The sequence below is a fragment of the Bufo gargarizans genome, chromosome 9, assembly GCF_014858855.1.
Source record: "Bufo gargarizans isolate SCDJY-AF-19 chromosome 9, ASM1485885v1, whole genome shotgun sequence".
NCBI classification, from domain to species: Eukaryota; Metazoa; Chordata; class Amphibia; order Anura; family Bufonidae; genus Bufo; species Bufo gargarizans.
Window position 1 is genome coordinate 175200981 of NC_058088.1, and position 14595 is coordinate 175215575.

The 14595-nt window shown below is 45.1% G+C and overlaps 1 protein-coding gene across 2 annotated transcripts in view; it reads right to left on the reverse strand.

Moving 5' to 3' along the window:
* The window catches only part of LOC122946077 (dual specificity protein phosphatase 6-like), a 50056-nt gene extending 35914 nt beyond the window's left edge, over positions 1-14142 (reverse strand). The window contains exon 1 of one of the 2 annotated variants that reach the window (XM_044305395.1): positions 13976-14142. The gene's annotated coding sequence lies outside the window, so the exon portion shown is untranslated. Of the gene's footprint in view, positions 1-13728; positions 13850-13975 lie in introns of those variants that run through there. The other variant, XM_044305396.1, reaches the window with a different exon arrangement.
* Between the last annotated feature and the right edge of the window lie 453 nt (positions 14143-14595).

The window sequence follows — 14595 nt, forward strand, 5'->3', positions numbered from 1 at the left end:
TATGTACTTGAGTGGTCTTCTAATTGTAGGCTGAACCTCAAACCATCAACGTCTAAAAAGCCATTTAGACCATTACTGACCTCATCAGCATCCTTCCCTGAACACTGGACCTAACGGGCATCATCTCCCCATGAGGGTTGATCATATCTGTGTCATCCAGATCTGAGACAGTACATTACCGAGCTCACACCATTCCCTCAAGAGAGCAAGAACCAGATTTTTTTTTTTAATGCAGCCATGATGCTGATGGTTTAACAGTAGCTACAAAACGCTACTAATCCTCCAGGCTCCCATGGGCCACATCCTGACAGAGGCAGAAGAATACATTTACAAGTTACTTACAATGAAGAAATCAATACAGCATTGTACTCCAAATCTACACACAGATGTATATGAGGACCTCAAGGGGCCACATGACGTACAATGACCCAGTAGGGGGCGTAACCTTGTGCAAAGCTCCAGGGCCCCAGTGCAAAATTCTGTAATGGGCCCCCTAATCATGAAAGGTCAAGGACATTTTGATGTCCTCTTATGGGGCCTCTCAGGTACAGTACCCAAGTGTGAAGACAACCTGTAGTAAGGCCCCTGTAGGACAACCCCTGTCCGTATTACAAAGGTTGTGCTCTTCATCGGGGTAAATCGGGATCCCTATGACATTATATTAAGGGGTTGTCCCGGTTTTCTTTTTTTAAACCCCCCTCCCCTTTTTTTCAAACCCTACTTTTGAAGAAATACACACTCACCTGCACCCCACTGCTCCGTTCTAGCTCCTGTGGCTCCTTGGCGCTCTTCGGTGACAACCCTAAGTGACACATTAGTGCTGGGTCATGTGCCACTTGGGGACATATCACAGTTGAGGCCAGTTATAGGCTGCAGCGGCACACGTGACCCCCATCTGTACGGAAGAGGATAGACTGGGACTGGAATTGTAATGAAGACGGCCAGGGAGCAGGAAGCAGATAGTGGCTGGGTGAAAGTAATTAAAAATTATTTAAAAAAAAAACTGGACAACCCCTTTAAGGGTATACTAAGATTCTCGGTTATGTCGTCCCTTTTTTCTTTTTTTTTTTACTGAGGCTACTGCATTATGCTGCGGTTTTGTGGTAGTTACAGTAAAAAAATAATGCGGCATGACCATAAACTTACATTGCAGTTGGTAAATTTAGGGCATGTAAGCACCGCCCATGAGAAGGCCCCCAACCTATAGGCAGGGCTTACATAAACCCTGCCTGGGGCAGCTCAAATTTACCGATCCTGTCTCTGAAAATTAGGGATAGTTCCTGCACATTCTGGATGGATGGCAACTAAGCATGACTGCTACATTTGAATATAATTTAAAGAGTGTGACGGTGGGGAGTGGGGGAAACCCCCACCGTGAGGTGTCAAAGGGTAAAAGGGTATCAGCCTGGCCGAAAGGAGTAATAAGGGAGCAGGTCACCTCCTACAGCGTCCCTAATCCTTTCCCTGACTCCTCACCGTATGAGCGGACCCCGATGGTAGGGCGGCTCATACTCTGGATTCCTAGAGACCCTGAGTCGCCCTGGTATTCCTTCACCAAGGAGCCGGGAAGAGACAACCTGTTCATCCCAGTCATGAAGGAACAGGAGTCTCTATCTGAGGTCAGGCTGCAAGGAGAGGGGAACACATACAGCATATGGAGTTGGCATGTAAGCGAAACCCATAACACACTTACCTGCCACAGCCACACTGACTGGAACCCGTCCAGAAGTGCTGATGTCCACACCAACATTAAAGGACACAGCACAAACCACAACCATGCAGGAACCCAGGACAGCCATAGCTGCAATAAACGTGAGTCAGGGGAATGTCTAGCAAACATGCTGGACACCAAACACCACCAGCCATGTAACACAACACAAGACATAGAACACCCTGAAACTTAACCCATGCAAACCAAAAGATAAGAAGGGAAAGAGACACCATAATAACATCAATGACCACAAGGGTGGCCCTCACTGGACAGATGGTAAAAACCAGGAACAGTGAACCACCAGCATACACCAAGGCTGGAGGAACACCGAGCTTCAGGCATCCAGCAGAGGCTAAATAGCCCAAGCAGCCACACCCACACACACATAAACCCAGTGTTCACAAAACACTAGGAAGGGAACTAACCCTTCCAACACCAAAAAGAGGAAGGAAGCCACTTAAAGGGGAAGTGCACACACAAGCATACCAAAGCACACGTTACCACCGGCAACAGCATGCGTGGCAACCATGTCACGGCAATCACCCAGAAGGCCGAGATACTGCCACCGCATGCTCTCACAGCGACATGTTGCCGCGGGCAACCGCAAGTGTGGCAACAGTGTCACAGCGCAAACCAAAGGCCGTGACAAAGGGGCTGTCTCACTTCAGCAAATGGCATTTATCATGTAGAGAAAGTGAATACACTGCACTTACTAATGCATTGTGATTCTCCATATTGCTTCCTTTGCTGGCTGGATTCATTTTTCCATCACATTATACACTGCTCGTTTCCATGGTTACGACCACCTTGCAAACCAGGAGTGGTGGTCATGCTTGCATGCTATAGCAAAAAGCGCCATCTTATGTGTGCTCCCGCAGTCCCAGCCACCAGAGAGGACGGCGGTCTTTGCGATACCATGCAATCATGACCACCACTCCTGGATTGTAGGGCGGTCATAACCATGGAAACGAGCAGTGTATAATGTGATGGAAAAATGAATCCAGGAGGCAATATGGACAATCACAATACATTAGTAAGTGCCTTATATTCACTTTCTCTACATGATAAATGCTATTTGCTGATGTGAGAAAACCTCTTTAAGCAAAGAGGCAGGGTTTGTGAAAAGCTACCCCAAAATGGCCCAGGTGATGGCCATTCTGAGGCAATCTCAGTGTCCCAAATTATGTAACAAACTATGACTATGGGGTAAGTCTGGAAAATTTACTACCAGATAAGGATAAGAAAGGCAAATTTTGGGCTCCCTTATTGACATTCGCGTATTGGGCCTGAACCTGGCCCGTGTAACCGAGCAACAGAGAGAAAGAATGGAGGATTCATCAAAACTGTCTTTGTTGCCCACAGTAACCAATTACAGCAAAGCTTTCATTTTTAAAAAGCAGAATGTGAAATGAAAGCTGCTCTGTGATTGGTTGCTATGGGCAACAGGTAGATTTTTCTTTTTGACAGTTCACATAAATCTGCCCCGTGACAATTAGGCTCATGGGTAATTAACCCATTAGAGGCTAACACAGTATTACGGGCCTTCGCTTATTCCCCTCGCCAGCCCTCTTGAGCCCCCAGTCACGAGGGCGGTCATGGCAGCTATGTTAGTTGTCACCCAGCTTTCCCAGAGTCTAATTTTAGAGGGGATCACCTCCATTTCTAGCCAGTTTTACCATTTAGGATTAGTTAAGCTAGGTGCCTGTATTTGTGGGGTGAAATGGTGGCCATATTGAATGTCACCCAACTTTCTCAGAAACAGAAATAACTAAGAAACCACTTAATAATATATTTATACTGATTATTTCATTTTCGGGGTAAACGCAGACACCGTCGTGGATTAAAGCCGCACGGTGGGGCAAGGGGCAGTGGGTCTCTACAATTACCTGTCCTTTTGAAAATATTTATCTATACATTATTGGGATTAATTCTATACGATGGGCTTTTGTGACCCCTGGTGTTCATCCTCTGTACCCGGTAGCTGAAATTAGGCGCCACTGACCATAGATATATGGACGGTATAGTATTCTCATAAATGTGAACAGAACCGTGCAAATGACAAACCTAGCTCTGCTACGTCTATATACATACGTTTGTATACGATCGGAACATAGGGATCTGTGTATAAATCGAGCCGGCTTACTACCAATCCTCTCATACCCATCGTACTGGATGGTATTGGCATTAGCAGTGGCATCACATCATGGCATGTCGCTAATCATGTGAGTGCGCTCTGTTCGTACCGCTACCAACTCGTGACAGAGCGCACACCGCCACACTGTGCCTGCAGCTGCAAGCCTCTCCGCCCCCCCAACAATGGCACTTCTATCAGGGGTCCTCGAGCTGTGAGCCTTAACCCCTTCACCACCACTACCATTCAATCCCTGAAGGCAAGGCAACCCCTGAAACCAAAGTGGAAGAACATGCTTGGCCTTTACGCCTCGGTCATGGCAGTGGAGAGGTTAACGCGTTTTTTGCAGCCCTGGAACATGCCCGCCATCACTCCTCTCTTCTTTTTTTTTTTCCTGGATGTGTAATTGCAGGTTCCTGGAACAGTGTCTCATTTCCAAGGGCTGGCCTTGGGACTTGGCAAGGGAGGACGTGTAGTGACTGGTTTGAGGTTTTGGGATGGTTTGAGGTGAGGAGAGGCAGGAGGTTTACTACCTGAGCAAGCTAAAACATGCCGGGCACACGGCTACACGTCAGTCCCGTGTTCGGTTAACCTCCATCATGCCAGCATAAAAAAAACAAGGAACTCAATAGACAAAAAAAAAAAAAAGACAGATGTGATGCCCCAGGCCTCAAACGGTGCGATCAATGAATACCATGCCATTTAGTCTTCTCCTCGGGTAGGACGGGAAACAATTACCCTGGGATGACGCTACACCGAAATGCCATAAGAGCGGTATCAATTATTCCACTGCCTGAAGGAAACTATGAGCAAAATAAAGTGTTCCAGCACGATCAGGCCATGGGATATTTATAGCAAAGCTCCACGTTTGGCCAACTTTTTGTGTAGGAAGAAGCTCAAGCCTTTCCTTATAAGTTTGTAGGACATCTGAAACCTTAAGTTTTCTCAAAGAACAAGAGCCAACAGACCCCTATGCTGCAGTGGCACATAGTGAGACGATAAGACGGGTTCAAGATGTCTCAGAGGTTCAATGTCTTAACTGATCCCCATGCTCCAGTAGCATATAGCGCAAGAATGAGATGGGTCCAAGGTGTCTTAAAAGTCCAAGGTGTTAATGGACCTGCATGCTCCAGCAGCACATAGTGGGAAGATGAGATGGGTCTAAGATATCTCAGAGGTCCTAGGTGCTAACAGACCCCCATGCTCCAGCAGGGCATAGTGGGTGGATGAGATGGGTACAAGATTTCTCAGGTTCAGGGTGCTAATGGATCGCTATGCCCCAGTGGCACATAGCGTGAGGATGAGAGGGGTCTGAGACATCTCAGAGGTTCAAGGTGCTTACAGACTACCATGCTCCATCAGCACATAGAGGGAAGATGAGATGGGTTTGAGATGTCTCAGAGGTCCAAGGTGCTAATGGACCCCCCTACTCAAGCGGCACATAGTGGAAAGATGAGATGGGTTGGAGATGTTCAAGGTGCTAATGAACCCCTATACTTTAGCAGCACACAAGGATGAGATGGGTCAGAGACATCTCAGCAATCCAAGGTACTAACAGACCCCCATGCTCCAGTGGCACATAGCATGAGGATGAGATGGGTCTGAGACTTCTCAATGGTCCAAAGTACTAATAAATCCCCATGCTCCAATGACATAGCTTGAGGATGAGATGGGTCAGAGATGCCTCAAAGGTCCAAGATGCTAATGGACCCTCATGCTTCAGCAGCACATAGAACAAGAATGAGATTAGTCAGAGATGTCTCAGCAGTCCAAGGTACTAACAGACCCCCATGCTCAGTGTCACATAGCTTGAGGATCAGTTGGGTCCTAGATATCTCAATGGTCTAAAGTACTAATGAAACCCCATGCTCCAGTGACACATAGCTCGAGAATGAGATGGGTCCAAGATGTCTCAAAGGTCCAAGATACTAATGGACCCTCATGCTTCAGCAGCACAAAGCACAAGGATGAGATGGGTCCAAGATGTCCAAGGTGCTAATTGACTTTACAGTATATGCACATTGTGCGTATTATGTGAGGATTACCACAGCATAATACAGTCCCAGCTAGGTAGATTAGATTTTCAAAATCTCATGTACAAGGTGTGGACATTTTCAGAGGGAAAATGATTAAGTTAGCCATTGCTAGGACCTGTGCCACCTGCTTGCCACAGGGCAAGCTCAGATACACAGTGCACCACAGACGTTGCACTGAGACTCTTTCTTGGTATAAAGTGGCCTCTCTGTGACCACACAAATTCACTTGGGTGACAAGAGACTGGGTTCAGACAGAATCCAGTGGAGCTAACTGTGGTGGCCAAAGTCATTTTGTAAGGTCCCACTGGTGCTGCAGAGCTGTTTCTGGAAGGAGAGCTATCTCTGTATAAATGGACGCCTGGTGCATGTATTTTCTTTATAGTGTAATTTTCTTTAGCATTTTGCTCACTTTATGACATAGAGGGAGGTAATAGATTATATAAAGTGTTTTTTGGCAAGTCTGAGAGGCGTTAATAAGAAACTGTAAGACAGGGTAAGAGCAAGAGGAAGGCTAGAGCCGCCGCCAGGCTGGGAAAATTATGTATATAAATTCTATTTGGGTGAAAACTGTTCTCAAGCCGCTGCCAACAATCCCTCACTATTTTCTTTAGAAAAAAAATTACCACTCTAACTAAAGTTGGTTATAGCCTGCAGATGTTCTGAAACCAATTGTGCCCTATGCAGGATTTATAAAGTTTTGCTTCCTCTTAAATGGGGCTTGTCTGATGTGGACAATCTCTACTTTTTCAGGGGATGCACATTCTCATTCTGCTAGGATGCCAAACAATCAACTGTAATCTATAGGTAAAAGTGGTGATAAGTGCTCAACTTCCCTGCAGCACCACCACAGGTCAAACTAGGTATTACACAGTGTCCACTACGATTAATGGTTTCTCTGTGTAATGCAGGACAGACAGGTCCTCCAGAGTGAGAGATGCTCTTGGTAGCTATCCTCTGGCCAGGAGATGAGGATCATTGCTCTGTGTAATGCAGGACAGACAGGTCCTCCAGAGTGAGAGATGCTCTTTGTAGATATCCTCTGGCCAGGAGATGAGGATCCTTGCTCTGTGTAATGCAGGACAAACAGGTCCTCCAGAGTGAGAGACGCTCTTTGTAGCTATCCTCTGGCCAGGGGATGAGGATCCTTGCCCTGTGTAATGCAGGACAGACAGGTCCTCCAGAGTGAGAGACACTCCTTGTAGCTATCCTCTGGCCAGGAGATGAGGATCCTTGCTCTGATAATTCAGAAAAGGTTGCTGCTTAATATCCTAATACATCTTTAGACCATTTTTTGATACATAGCTCCAAATCCTCTGCATTAATATAAAGTTAAAGTGAATCTGTCAGCAGTTTCAAGCCCTCAAAAGCCCACGATACTAGATACAGGTGACAGGAAGATAGTGATGTGATGGTCATAGGGATTGCTTGACTGAAGTTTTTTTACACCGGCGCCATGACTGAAGGGCCCAGGAGGTGGTGCTTTTACGTTCAGTGCCCTGAACGCTTCCCAGCCCTTCTCCTCTGAGGGACAGCTCAAGAGAGGAGAAAGGACCCTAGAAAAAACAGTCCAACTTGAGCTAATATGGCGGCTTAGACAACCATTTCCTACCCAGCCCAGACTTCACAGTGACTACACATAAACTATGGGTGAAATTTTGAGGTTAAAGTGACATTAAACCAGCAGCGACTTCAGCCGACTTCCAAACATTTCTCATGTTTACAGATGCCATTAAAAAGCAATGCTCAGGATTTGAGTACATGATGTTTTGCTTTAGGGATGTCCCTGGTTCCTCAAGTAGTCAAGAGCCTCTTGAAGACACAATTACGGAAACACAGACCTGGTTTCAATTTCTCTAGTAAACAGATGTATTTCCTTAACCATTGAGGTGGTTGATTTTTCTTTTGCTAAATGAGGTTCTGCTAAGAACAGATTGTTTTAGAAAATTTTACCTTTTCTTTGATTTTTTGGATGCTTTTTTTTTTCCTTTTTATTCCTGGGTTAGTCCATAATACAGCAAATTATATGCTTCCTTACTTTTCTAAGGGCTCATTCACACATAGTTTTTGTCCTGGTGTTTTAATGCATGACTTGATCAGTGTTTTTAGTAATGTTTTTGAAAAAAAAATGCCACTACAAGAAAAGGCCTGTTTGTCTTGCAGTGCTTCCGCGATTACCACACCCCCTTTAAACTGCTGATGGGCAGGGGTGCTGAGAGTCGGACGCCCTCTGATCTTATATGGATGGCCTAACCAGGTGGTTATAATGAGAATCCCTTTAATTGTGCCAGTTCCTTGCTGTCTTCCAAGGAACCCCTGAAAAAGTTCCAAGAAACAACTCAAAACTCCTTGTAGAAGAACATTGGCTTACAGATTATAGCACCATCTACACAGGTCGATCATTGCCCTGTGTAAACTGTTTGCTGTTCGTTTGTCACTGATCCCTGGGACATACATGTGCCGTCACCAGATATGTACCCAGACTTCCATGGTGAATATGTAGCTGGTATCTGAGCTGCTCAGGTAGAAGCAGCAGATCCTCTCCTGTTGCGCTAATACTCAGAGCAACGGCTAAGGTGTGAGATTGACAGGGCCAAGCAAAATGTCTGGCCCTGTCCATCAAGGGTAGAGTCTTTCAAGTAGCAGGACTAGCCCATCGCTGCTCCAGAATTCGATTAATTAGAATTCATTTCAGTATTTCTAATAGTTGTGGGGACTCGCTCTGGTAGACAGGGTGTGCGGACACAGTACAGAGGCAAATTACCAGTTATTAAATCAAATTTCCGTGTTTATTCACACATAAAGCAAAAACAAAATGGCACTTTGCAGTCTTGGTGTTAGTTCACACACAATGGAAAGTCCATATAGCAAAAAATCACCTTGTTGGCAGTTCTGCCTCCAGCAGTCCGTAGCAGGCTTTTAGGAGGCCCGTTTCCCTTACAGATAGGTCTTAGCCCTCTAGCACGGCACAAGCCTCAGATCCCAGCACACACACCTCCTGAGCTCCACTGTCAGACTGAGGTAATCCTCCTAACCTGGCAGTGCTGGCTGTTTTTTAGGCCTGGCCAAACCCGGCCTGGATAATGGGGAATAGTCACCCACCCAGCACTTTGACTACTCCCAGTAAGAGCCGTCCCGGATCAGCTATACAACCATACTAAGGTGTCAAACAGCAACTGCTGCTGACACATAAAAAACGGCTCTTACTCCACCGAGGCCAGGAACCTTGGTGACACGTACCTATCATCCACGATGATTCCTTCTTACATAGTGAACAAGAGTTGAGTAGACAACTCATTTAACAGCAGTGAAACTACTGCCCATGATTATAAAGTTCTCTAGAAGAGGTCTCAATTGTTCCCATTTCCAAAGAAATTTAATTTGGAAAAAACACATTGCACCCAAACAACACACCTTAACAGTAACAAAACAAAAAAAATGCCTGTTTGTCCTGCGTTTAATATTTTCCGTAGACTTTCATGCAACATCTGGCAACTAGCATTTTTTTGTCTTACAAACATGCATAAAACTGACAACAAAAAACCCCCACCAAAACCAGCAAAAGCCAGAAAAAACATATGTGTGTCACAAGCCTAATCGAGTTTCCTTGCTTATAGTATTTCCCCAGAACTTCTTAAACTAGCATAGATTCACCTACAGCAAATGTGTGGAAATGGGTGGCAAGGAACCAGGGTCATTCCGTTAGCCAGAGGTCATTGGCTTGATTCCATCATTTGGATAACATCTGTACATTCTTCCTGCACATGGGGACGTTCTGGCTTCTCCCTCATTACAGTAACTTTAATTGGTTGGAAAACCTCATCTGTGAATGCAAGAGCCAGAATCATAAGCAGATCGCTGGAGCACATGCATATAGGGCACCACAATGTTTTTGCTCATTTCCAAAGTGGTACATGGGCACTGAGAGGTTATCTACACCATTCATTACTTACGCTGGACATCCCTGAGGTTTTACACAAAACCCTAAAACAGATCCATACTTCCTTTAAAGGGGTTGGAGCTCATGGACATGATAAAGCTGGGGCCCTAGCGCTGGATCCCCTTCTGCGAGTCAGCGGACCCAGTCCATCCAAGTACTACATAGTCAGCCATTAATCTGAATAGCACTTATGTAATTAGGGCTGGCAACAGATACTTTGGGAGACAGTCGGAATTAAAGGGGTATTCTGGCTTTAGAATATTTGCCTATCAGGATAGGCCACCAATATCAAACCGGTGGGCGACCAATTCTCGGCACCCGTGCCAATCAGCTGTTTGGAGGGGCTACTACACCTTTGTCCTGTTCAAGTGAACTAATGAGAACAGGAATTGCCACTGCACCACCACTACCATGTAGATGTCAGGCAGGTGAATAGTGAAGAGGCTGCATTGCACACATGAGCACCATGACCCGTGATCGGCAGGGGTTCTGAGAGTCCCCCCCCCCCCCTGCTGATCTAATATTGATGACCCACCCTGAAGATTTAATCTACAAAGAGGTGGACACCATGAAACAACCCTTTTAATAGTGCCAGCTATTGCTTCCAATGAACCCCCAATAAAGTTCCAAGAAACACCCCAAAACTCGTTCCAAGTAAGTACCCTTTTGTACAGGCTGATATTCAAGCAGATGAACGTTCACTCCAGATCATTGCCCTGTGCAAACCCTTGGCCACTCATGCCAAATAACTGCTCCATGTAAATAATCAAGCACCAATAGTTATATTACATTATCCATCACCCCTTGTTTCTGCCAGAAAATCTGCCCATGAAAATAAAACTCTAAGATATTGAGCAAGCGTTCGATAGACAACCCCGTTAACAGCCGTGAAACTACTCCTCATGATTATAATGCCTTCTAGAAGAGGTCTCATTTCATGCAGTTTCCTAAAATGCAAGTCAGGAATCGTAGATATGCTTGGGTGGTTCTAGCCCAAATAGATCAGGAGCTGACTTTCACGGGTGACTGTCCGTAGAAAAGCTCATGCAGTAATTTAGGTCTGGCACCATCACGTTTGGCATTATGGAGACCAGCACAGTTGTAGTCCCTAACTGATGAGAAACATCTGTGTGGAGTTTACCATTTCCGGATGTCACTGAAGAAGAATACAAAGAGAAACAAGAAGATATCCACTGTCTGCAGGTCATAATTTGATTTTGCCAGTGGCTCTATTTTACTACTGCAGCTGTTGGAGGGATACGTCTGAAGTCAAGCATATTTAGTAGTCTAGTCAACAGAGGCATTTTTTTTTTACTTGAAGAACATTTGATGTTCTTAAAAATTCCATTCTGCTGGGTCACAACTAGTATGGCCATCACAGGGGTGTCACCCAACTTTTCTCGATGCCTAATCATGCAGCAATATGAGATCCAAGACCAAATGGTGGGCAGGCCTAATGGCTGAAAGAAGAAGACAACTCAAGGACTTTATGGCTTTTCTTAAAGGAATAATTTCTGTGCATTATTGGCAGCCTATAAAGAAAAATTAGGGGATCCCCATGTACCCCACTTGAGCGAACCATTTATGAGAAGGCTTGATTTAGTGAGAAGTAAAGTAACTTGATGTCACAGACTACTTAATAAGGTTGTCCATGGTTAGAAAAACATGGCTGCTTTCTTCCAAAAACAGTACCACACATGTCCATAGGTTGAGTCTGGTATTACATCTCTACTCTGCTGAAGTGCATGGGGATACTGTTTTTGGAAGAAAGTAGTCATATTTTTCTAATCCTGTACAATACCTTTAAAGGGTTTGACCACCCATGGACAATCCTTGCTTAAGTGACACCATCTTCATTCACAGCCAACACACAGGTAAACCTCCATTAGCTGCCATCAATCTGAAATTCAAGAAAGCATCATCTTGAAAGGGGTTGTCTAATCAAAAACTAACCTTTTAACCTAAGATCTGTGGGAGCGATCAGTTGATCATCATTATAGAGGCTCTTGAGATCTGTGGCAAAACTGGCTGTTTGCTGGGGGCCTCATGAGCTAGGCCTGTGGTGATCGGCTGTAGTTGCAGTCGGCTGCTCATTTTCCCTACAATGACTGCTACAGGTGAAATGTAGTACATTCAGATGAAAGCCCATTCACGTAATATATGGACAAGCCATGTCCACCAGAGCAAGAGTCATGCATCTTAGCAAGCGTTCCTGTATGGCTTATAGAGGAGTGTCTCAACCATTCATGAGATATAGCCTCTAACCAGAGATGTTTATATCACAGCAACTCCCCCCCCCCTTCTCCCCTATGAATTGAACGTAGGGTTAAGTCCTTTCAGGAAGGGGTTTTTCCAAAAGTGGACACCCTCTTTTAGCATATTCACAACCTATGAAATGCAAGAGTATTTTTTGTAGAGTTGTTTTGGTAACCACTTAGTAAACTGGAAACATGACTCTTCCAAATTATTTGGACTGGGAATTCCCGGAGAATGAGGAGAAGATCTGGTAGACAGCACAATGTATGCCGTGTGTAATACGTCTTTAAGACTCCACCATAACAAGAAAAAGACATTGAAAAATTCACGAGACATTTAAGAATGAAGGAAGGACGAACCATACTCGGGGAGGTTATATTAGTCTTGTGAAAGAGCATGGCCTGTGATCTCCGTCTTAAAAATATGATAAGATATTCAATTTATAGGGGTCTAGTCTACAATGTGGCTCCTTCATGGAATTCTCTGAAGTCAATCACCCTCCAGGCTTCCCCCCTAAAATTCCATTTAGTGGTTTCACCACTGCATCACATCCCGGCACAAAGTCTCCTTTATACCATCAGCCTGGAAGCAGAGACTGGGCAGGAATCTGCGTGAAGCTGTTACATCCCTACTTGTGAATCAAAAGCTTTACAGAGCATGGAAAATGTGCTGATCGCCTCCGTACTAGAGAGAGGGAGGAAAAGCAAAGACAGAGGGGAAAGACACAGAGGGAAGCAGGAGAGAGAGAGATCTGAGATAGAAAAGAATGAGGGAAAAGAGAGGAAAGAGGCTGAGTGTCTGGACCACCAAAACCTTCCATGGTCAAACCTTTTATCCTATTAGAGGTCAACCTTTGTATACCTAGAAATTGGTCGAATTTGAGAGATACGATAAAAAAAAACAACACACAACTGGGTGGCAGTCATTGACCAACAAGATTCTAGGATATTGAGGCACCAACGAAGAACCAAAATGGAACGGAATAGGTCAACAAGAAGACAAAATCTACAAAGACAAAATACCATCATGGAAAACCCTTATTATCCTCCGACCTTTGCAGTAAACATTTCCAGGCGTAAGACAGATCCGGGAAGACATCTTCCCAGCATCATCACCACCGCATTTATGGAACTAATTTTAACCTCCTGGCAAGCAGAGGGACCTATTTGGTCCTGCATACATATTGTTATCATTTCCTTTGGATTCTTCTACTCGAACAGCATAATGTTTGCCCAAACACCCACACTGTCAAGCATCAACACATTTCCGTGATTTCTCCAACAATCCTTCTACTGGCCAAAACAATGCCCTCATTAACTCTTCTGCCTTGACTTGGCCCATGTATATTGAGGTTGTCATGGCAGAGAGGCTAGGAGCAGCGAGAACTCTTGGCCCTTGCTTAGTGGTGCCCTATCTGCTTCGGGAAAAAACAAACTAGAAAATATATTGTAGAACAAGTAGTAGTGGGGGACAGGAGATCCATTGTCATGTAATGTCCATTGTAGCAATTGGTCTGCGTGACTTTTGACGGAGCTTGGGTTTCACACATCTGGTCTACGGGTGACACCATTCTAATACCTATCGCAAGAACTTTTGTTGTGATGGCCAATGCTACTCCAGTCCACCCCACAAACGGAATTTAATAATGGGTACGTACTGATTCAGTGAGGATATTAAGTCATTGATGGTCTTGAATTTTTTTTTTGCTTTTGCGTGTTCTTCCATTCATCGGGTTACATCTGTACATCCTTCTCCATTCCTTTGCTGCATTCGCCTCCTCCTAGCCTTACTGTTTTCACGAATCCTCCACCCTTCCAGCGAAGGAGGACTTTTCTTCCAGTTCCCCCGAGCCCTACCGCCCACTCCAGATGCAGACAGTGAGTCCCAGTATGGCAATGTCTTACCTGGCAAGCTGGGATAAAGTCCACTCTTGAGCTTGGTGGTCCTGATACATGCAACGAAGGATTAGGATGACCAGAAAAGGGCGAGAAAACCTGTCTCAGTCTTTTCCCTCTTGTCTTTGCACGCTGGCAGGCAAGCAAGACTTTTAATGATTTCCAGCACAGCTTGGCTGCTGTGTTTCCTCTTACAAAAAAAAAAGAAGCAAGCCCCTGTCCCTCCCTCCTCTTCTCCTTCCATCACTCCCCAGTATCCTCCTCCCAGTACACGTGCAAGCTGTGTACAACCTGAAGCCCAGCCTGCTGCTCCATACTGGATGATTTGGGATACGGGGAGGGGTTTCATAGTACCAGAGGCCTGGGTTGATGTCAGGTTACACAGGAAAGTGGGGGCCTGGGGATTTCTGAGTCATTTTCACGACTGAGCCTGTGTAATGATCATCTTCAGGAATGAGACAGAATTAACTCCTGCATTCCTGCTGGGGCCTTCTGGATGAGCGGGGGATATGTTTCAATCAAGCTTTTGGCAAATGCTTTGCAGAGAAGAAAAATAGCACATTGATTGATCCATTCTTTTGGTAGGGTATAGAATGAATGAAGCTGCCCGTTTCTCATTGTCTGCATCA